Here is an 8,446-nt window from a genome sequence, read left to right as displayed (position 1 = left end):
ACCGACTTACGTAGCATGAGAAGGTGTACAGTTATGGTGCTGCAGATAAATGCTTGTATTGAGCTAAGAATTTGGCATCCTCTGAGGTGACTATTATAACAGTTTCGTATAGGACATGAGATTTTTAGAATTGCTGGTACACACCAGAACCTGTGGTTATGGAAAAGCCCCCCCTTTTTAGGGTGGTGCATTTGTTAGAGTTGACTCAGTATAAGTCACAAAACACACATGGAAAACAGAGTTTGTGGCACCACAGATGACTCACTACTAAAAGCCCAAATGAGTTTGCTCCTATAAAATGCTCCTGTGAGGATTTTTTAATTTGAAATCATTAATTGGATATTTTCTGAATATTGAGATATATGCTGAATATGCACCAAATATGTCATCCAATCATTATTTTATTTCAATATTATATATTTAACAGTTGATGCCTGACAATATTAAACAGGTGATACACTGTGGAATTTAGTATTTGGTGGTATGAAGTATTAAATATTCCCCCAATGTTGTTTTGCGCTTTCAAAATGGAAGCCAAAAAACGTGAGCCTTCAGCAATCATGGCATTGCATGAGGAAACGAAGCAAGAGACACTTCAGAAAATTGCTACTCTTGCTATCCTTCGAGCAGATTTTCAGGACTCACCTAGGCAAGATGAGCCGTAGAGTGTTCGTTGCTGGCAAAATAAGTTGCTGGCATGGAGGACAAAATATGGAAAAGAACTAAAACAGAAGATAACCTCCAACTAGGCATGTGGTCCCTGGAAGGCTCGGCCTTCAGACTAAAAAATGGTGCATCATCTCTGGGATAGATGGATTAATGGTTAGACTTGGTCCAAGCTTTGTATGTTCAGTTTAAGAAGAGTGGAGCAAGAGCAGGAGATGAACAGGTGGTTGCCTCTTTGGCTATTGTGTAGGGAAATGTAATGGTAGAAAGCAGTTCTCTGGGGTGCAACCTGATGACCCTATGCACCTCTGAGGGGCTGGGCCTCCAAGTCAAAAGGTGTAGCTTCCAAGCCTGTTGGATTCCTCCCACCTTCTCATTTCAGGTTCCTATCCTTGTTCTTGGCAAGCATGGGAAAACTGTGTGCTGGAAATAGCTGTTTAGAGTTCAGATCTAGATCATGCCTCTGAAAGTCCAGTTATGTACTCTCCATCAGCACATTTTCAGAGTCCTTGGCTTCTCTGTGGGATTGCAGAAAGCCTCTGCCGTCAAAACAGCTGGGAACGGCTGCAGTCAGAGATCTGTGATAACGGCTCCCATTGTTTGTCCGCTGCTGATTTTGCTGTGGTGATTGTTAGCATTGCGGGTGGCTAGGAAAGGTGGTGCCCCAAACTTGCACAGAACACTCCTGTGATAGGGAGCCTTTGCAGGAACAAAGGGGCTTCTTCTCAGGGCTGTGCTTATTTTGTATGCTTGTGTTTTGAAGGTGGAGATGGGAGGGAGTGATAGAGCACCAACTCCACTGATGGAAAGCACTAATTTTGCTTGTCTGGGTTGCATGACGACAGAGTCAGCAAAGCAAGACACTGAAGATAATAGGCAGCTACAGGACTGTGTTTTAATTAGGAAAGAAAAAAAAGTGAATTGTCTTGAAACACTCAATCTGATCGTGTGATAATTAGGAATCTAAACTTCTGCATGATTGCATGAAAAACTGTTAAGTTCAAACAGCAGTCGGAGAGTTTCTGTCCTTCCACCAGACCTGTGTGTTCCTCAAACTACAATGTTAATTATAATTATTTGATTTATATCCTACCTTTTGATCCAGAAGCATCACCAAGGTAATGCACATCAAATAATAGAATTTTGAATTGCCAGTCATTTTAATGATAATTTTGTATTGGTTTTTTATGCTTTTTCTTTTATTGTACTTGGACGTATTGTTGTACACTGCCTAGATATTTTACATGAGCTGAAGGTATATAAAGACTTTTAAAATAAATACATACATGCACCATAGAACTCCTCCTGCCCCTTGTGACACACAGCATAGCTCTGGGATGGCATATTCTCTCTCACAAAGCCCAGTTCTCATTACCGGTAAGTCATTGTTTTAAGTTGCCTTTCATCTAGCACTGGGAAAAATAACACACAAACACTCATTGCAAAGCCCTTTGGGTTTTAGGGGTGGTTTTGGGGTGTGCTGGGCAAAGCTTATCATCAGAACTCTTCAAAGCTCTGTTGGGCTGGTAGCTGCCATTTTAGATTTCCCAGGCCACTCCATTCTGAAGAACTGGGGGTGAGGGAAAAGTGTCTCATATAAGGGCATGGTGCCCCCATCTCAGCACCCACCATTCCCTCACAATTCCTCCTCCAAATGGTGACCTCCAACATAACAGAGCTCTGGTAAGTTCCTCCTAAGACCTTGTCAGTGGCCAGGAGGAACCTGGGGGGCAGTTAAGTGCAGCAACTATGCCAATGGTTATTATCATGGTGGTTGTTATTTATATAGCACTATCAGCATTCATGGCACTTTACAGAGTGGGATAATAAAATTTCAATTGTAAATTTCGATTGTAAGTCTGCCAAGGCAGAATTACTATAGAACCCTATCTTGACAGGCTTACAATCTACATTTTCACATGGGGAGATGAGACCGTAATTCCCATTAAACCCAGAGCAGTGTATTTCTGAAGGAATGGGACCCTGTTGTAATTCTGTGCCAAAGTTACTTCATGGTGGGGATGGCGAGGGCAGAGGGCAGCAGAGGGTGCTTCTGGTAGGGACAGGGAAAATCTCTCCATTTCACTTTCTCATTTTTCCAACCTTAAATCCAGTTCTTTCCCTATTTCCGAATCAGTTTGCGATTTTATATATTTAAAAAAGTCCTCGTGAAGATTCACTAGCATTTTAGGGTGAATTTCTCCCAATATACACATTTTTTTTGTATGTAAAATTTGCCCAACATACCACGTCATTTGGCTGGAGAACTGCCCTGCAAAATTCAGGAAAATGTGAATTTCAAAGGATGACAGCGTTTTGGTTCCTCTGCCATTTCAGAAAGTGCATATTGGGTAGATTCATCTTCAGATGCAAAGTGAATTGAATTTCTATACCTTCCCCAGTTCTAGGGAGTGATGTTAACACTAAACTGGACGTGTGAGAACAAGTACTTCACAAAACAGGTAGCAAAGGGGTATGGTTGGCACTGTATGTTCTCAGCCACCTGGGTTGTTTGAACTAGCAGCAATCACCATGGGGATTAACATAGTTCCTATTTTAATTGTGGCTGTCTGAAAAGCATCCTTAGGCATGTTGACTCAGCGCACCCATGTTGCTGGTATGCCGGGAAATTCAATCCTGTAGCTCAGTGGTGGAGCCCACACGTTGCATGCAGAGGTTCCAGGTTCAACCACTGGCATCTGCAACTAAAAGGAGCAAGTAGAAGATTATGGGGGAAACCTCTGCCTTGTTTCCTAATATTGGAGGTAACGTTGTGCTGCCGGACCAGAGGAGAACTATTGTAATATTATTTGGAGAATCTTCCTTGGAGTTCTTGCATTGAAAGAATTAATGAGAGTCCCAGATCGAAGACTGCAAAATCACTTAGCAGAGAGGGAGTATCTGAATACTAATTCAGACTAACACTGAACTATTTTGAAGAACTATTGTGCTGACAGATGGGAGTCCTTTTTACCTTTTTCTTTTCGTTCTGTTCTTTCTTCCTTTCTTCTTCCTTTATTCAATACTTTCTGTTGCTCTTTCTTTATTCTTTCCTTCTCCTTAGATTAGTTTGACTTGTTTTCTATGTTGAAAACTTTTAATTAAAAAATTATTTAAAAATAATAATTAAGGAAAGACCCTGCGTGAAACTGGGAGAGCTGCTACCCACCAAAAGTACACAACACTTGGCGAAGTGAACAAATAGCCTGACCTTGGTACAAGGCATATTTCAATGTTCTTGTAGTGGTCTAGATTCTCTCTCCCCCCCCCCAATATATTCTGGTCTAATATAGGCCACATCTGAGCTATACATTTAAAGCAATATCATAGCACCTTTCCCCAAGTCAAGTGTTTCCCCCAAAGAATCCTGGGAACAGTGGTTTGTTATTTGCTGCTGAAAGTTTTTAGGAGACTTCAATTCCCTTCACGGAGCCACAGTTCTCATAGTGGTTTAACAGTTGATCCCTCTTCCCAGGGAACTCTGAGAATTGTAGCTTTCTGTGGGGAATAGGGGCTCCTAACAATTATCAGAGCCCATAACAAACGGCACTTCATGATACTGCTTTAAATATATACAGTGGTACCTTGGGTTACATACGCTTCAGGTTACAGACTCCGCTAACCCAGAAATAGTACCTCGGGTTAAGAACTTTGCTTCACGATGAGAACAGAAATCGTGCTCCGGTGGCGCAGCAGCAGCGGGAGGCCCCATTAGCTAAAGTGGTGCTTCAGGTTAAGAACAGTTTCAGGTTAAGAGCGGACCTCCGGAACGAGTTAAGTACGTAACCAGAGGTACCACTGTAGTGCTTTAAATATACACTGCAGATGGGACCATAGTTTGGAGAACTTCTGAAACCTGCAAAACCTCTTTGAAAAGGAACAACCACAACATCAACATCATCATCATCAACAACAACAACAGCAGCAGCAGCAGCAGCAAATAGTATTAGTAAGTGTGATACTGTTAACCGAAAATTCACAAGTGAAAGTGAAAAGCAAAAGTAGCACTTTAAAACCTTGCCATGCTTCTCCCATCTCCTGAAGAAGCTCCTTCAAATACTGAGTGGTTCTTTCATACTGCCTTCAACTCCTTTAAAAACTATTATCCATCTCCGACTTGGAATTGTCAAATAGACAAGGCTCTTGCACAAAGTGGCTAACCTGAAGTGCTCTTTTTCTGCCCTCCTACAAAAGGCAGAGCTCCATTGCCACCAGGGCCAAAGAATGGCATGGTTTAAGTTTCCTTTTTTCCCTTCAGGAAAGCGCTTTTGACACAATCCATGTCCTACTTCAACCCACTCTCTCAGCCCTTCCCAGTGGCCACACAGCACATAATTCCACTTGACCTCAACATTCATTCCCCCACCCTTGATGTGACAACCGATAGAGTGAGGCCTACCCCTTGTTCTTTCCTCCTCGTGAGTCATAGCTATGAGTCAGGCAGCCTTTATGCTGTAGGGAACTTGGAGAACTTTGGAAAGCATTGTGTGTTTGGGCCAAATGATTTTTCTTAACTGCTCTGAGGGCGAGATAGGAACGTTGCACATATCATTTTGTTTCTCAAGTCTGCTGCTGAAAAGAACAGAGTGAAGGAGTAGTCAATTATATTTGCTGATATTTAATATGCCAGTGTTGATTTCTGCTTTTCTGGGCGTTGGCTTCCTTATTTTGGTGTGTTTTAAGGCAGGCTTGGTTTTGCATTGTACATCGCATACAGGTTTATAGCTTGAAGCAACTGATTTCTCATAACTAACAAATACGAATTTCTGCTTAGAACAGAATGTCATCGGACGCCATTCCCCACCCACCCCAGCCAGCATGGCCAATGATTAAGAGTCATGGGAGTTGTAGTCCAGCAATCAAAAAGTCTCCTGCTGAGATTTTACTGTTTAGAAAAGTCTATACAGTGGTACCTCAGGTTACATATGCTTCAGGTTACATACGCTTCAGGTTACACACTCCGCTAACCTGGAAATAGTGCTTCAGGTTAAGAACTTTGCTTCAGGATGTAAATTGTTGAGGGCCTTGGCAGATCACTTACTGATTTTTGCAGGGAGATAGCAAGGAGGTTGGTGTGGTGCGAACCCACTGGCAGAGCTAGTACAGTGTTCCTGCCAGTGTGTTTGCACTCCCTCAACCTCCCCGCTACCTTGCCCATCTCTCTCCTGGTAATGAGGTGGCTCCATTCCACCCGGCTAGCTGCTTCTGCCACTAGAGGTGCTGTTGCTGCTGCAGAGCTCTCCTTTCCCCAGACAACTCTGTGTTTACCATCAGGGCGTTGCTGTCTCCACCTGCTTCTAACTCCCCTCCAGCCCTAAGAGCCTACACAACTGAGCTGCTTTAATTTTACTGGACAGCGGTTGAACCATTTACATCAACTCATAAGCAAAGGTGCATGCTTCCAGAAGAAGAGTTGACTGAAGCAGAAGACTGAGTGGGGAAAGGCAAGGCAGTCAATTTCTAATGCAGTTCTGGGACTACTTTTAGAGATTAAGCTACTGGTATTTTACTTGACCTATTGGTGATTTCAGTGCTCACTTAAATTTTGATGTATGTTCAGCAATTGCTAGTTGTTGATTTTTTATATTAGTATAAGGTTGTAGTGATGTCAGGTTGTCTGCTTCTTGTGTCTGAAATGAGGCACCTTTACCTTCATGAGAAGCTCCTTGATGGACTAGGGCTCTATCTAGTCTACCTTCCTGTTTCCCACAGTGGCCAAACAACTGGATATCTCAGGGGATCCCCAGGGGAGAGCATGAACCCCTCTAAAGCCTTCTCCTGCTGTTGATCTTCCTCAGAAACTGGCATTCAGAAACCTCTATTCCTGTATTCTGCTCTGGTCAGACCTCACCTGGAGTACTGTGTCCAGTTCTGGGCACCACAATTCAAGAAGGACACTGACAAACTGGAACGTGTCCAGAGGAGGGCAACCAAAATGGTCAAAGGCCTGGAAACGATACCTTATGAGGAACGGCTAAGGGAGCTGGGCATGTTTAGCCTGGAGAAGAGGAGGTTAAGGGGTGATATGATAGCCATGTTCAAATATATAAAAGGATGTCATATAGAGGAGGGAGAAAGGTTGTTTTCTGCTGCTCCAGAGAAGCGGACACGGAGCAATGGATCCAAACTACTAGAAAGAAGATTCCACCTAAACATTAGGAAGAACTTCCTGACAGTAAGAGCTGTTTGACAGTGGAATTTGCTGCCAAGGAGTGTGGTGGAGTCTCCTACTTTGGAGGTCTTTAAGCAGAGGCTTGACAACCATATGTCAGAAGTGCTCTGAAGGTGTTTCCTGCTTGGCAGGGGGTTGGACTCAATGGCCCTTGTGGTCCCTTCCAACTCTATGATTCTATGATTCTCTGTTGCCAGGTGCATAAAACAACATTTTTTTTTGAGGCAATGAACAGTCTACGTCCTTCACTCTGCAATAAAACCTGCACTTCCTTGAAACAAAAATTAGCATTGCATGACGCACAACTACCCTTCACTGGACTAATTGAAGCACTATACAATATTGCTCACTTCCCCCTCATAATTATGGCTACCTTGGCTCAACCTTTTATTGTGTCTTCAAAATACACTTCCCTCCTTTTTATGAATGTTTGGCTAAACACCTTTGCTTCAGCCAATTTCAATAGCATTTTAATGATTTCCTCACTCCAGCATGTCCTTCCCCCTCCCCTTTGTTTTCTTTGCAATATGGAGAGAGAACGTCTCTCCTTCAGACTTTATCACTATTAACAGAATGCAATCATATGGGGAACGGAAAAATATTGGTAAAATAGTATGCTGGAAGCATTTATGGTAGTACTGAGCTCACAATTTAAAAAAAAAACACCATTTCACAAATTCTAGAATATAAATTTTATTCAACAGTAATTGAATCATTTCCATCAACTCATAAGCAAAGGGCCATAAGCCACTTATGACTCCAAGAAGCTGAATCTGCCTGCTAAAATTCCCATAGCTATGCTTGTTGTTTGTGGTATCCTGTGAATTTACTTTGTTATTTATTCATAATAATGCAAGTATTATTATTATTATTATTATTATTATTATTATTATTATTATTTCATGTATATACCACCCTTCCACCTAAAAAAGCATAAAATGCACAATCACTGAATAAAATATATAAAAATTACAATATATGAAAATAGAATTACACAACCAGCATTAGAACAGAACTATTAAAGCTCCAGAGCCAGTTTATGTCCCAAATGGTCAGGAAAACAGCTCCCCCCCCATATGGCATCCAAATAATGGCAGTATGGGGAACAGCCATCCTTCCCTGAGGAAGGAGTTCCATAACTGGGGCCACCACTGAGAAGGCTCTGTATCAAACCATCGCCCCATGGACTGTGCCTACTGCTGAGACCATGAGCAGAGCCTCCCTTTCACCCATACATATCAAGCAAGATATGCAAATCACTTCTGTTTTGGGGGAAAGGACAGGGAGATGTGTTTTGTTTCCCCTGTCAATGTGTATGCCACCCTATTCACAAGGGGAGCTTTCATCAGCCAATGGCTGCATGTCACATTGCTTCTAAATACGCAGAAGCAGATCTGGCAAAGAGATCAAGGAAAATATGACAAGTGTATGCATATTTCATGGGCAAATCACAGTTAAATTATAATGTTGGGGAAGAGGCATTTTATTTTATCAGATTGGGGCATGAATGGCAATTATCTGCTTACATGAGCCACGGCAGTGCATTCATTCTAGTGTTGGCAAAGATCTCAGTCGAGGCAGTGTGACAGGACCAATAAATTTTTAAGC

This window comes from Podarcis liolepis (genome assembly GCF_965112155.1).
Source record: "Podarcis liolepis genome assembly, chromosome: 1".
Classification (NCBI taxonomy): Eukaryota; Metazoa; Chordata; class Lepidosauria; order Squamata; family Lacertidae; genus Podarcis; species Podarcis liolepis.
The sequence above is the reverse complement of the archived record's forward strand: the minus strand, read 5'-3'. Positions refer to the sequence as shown.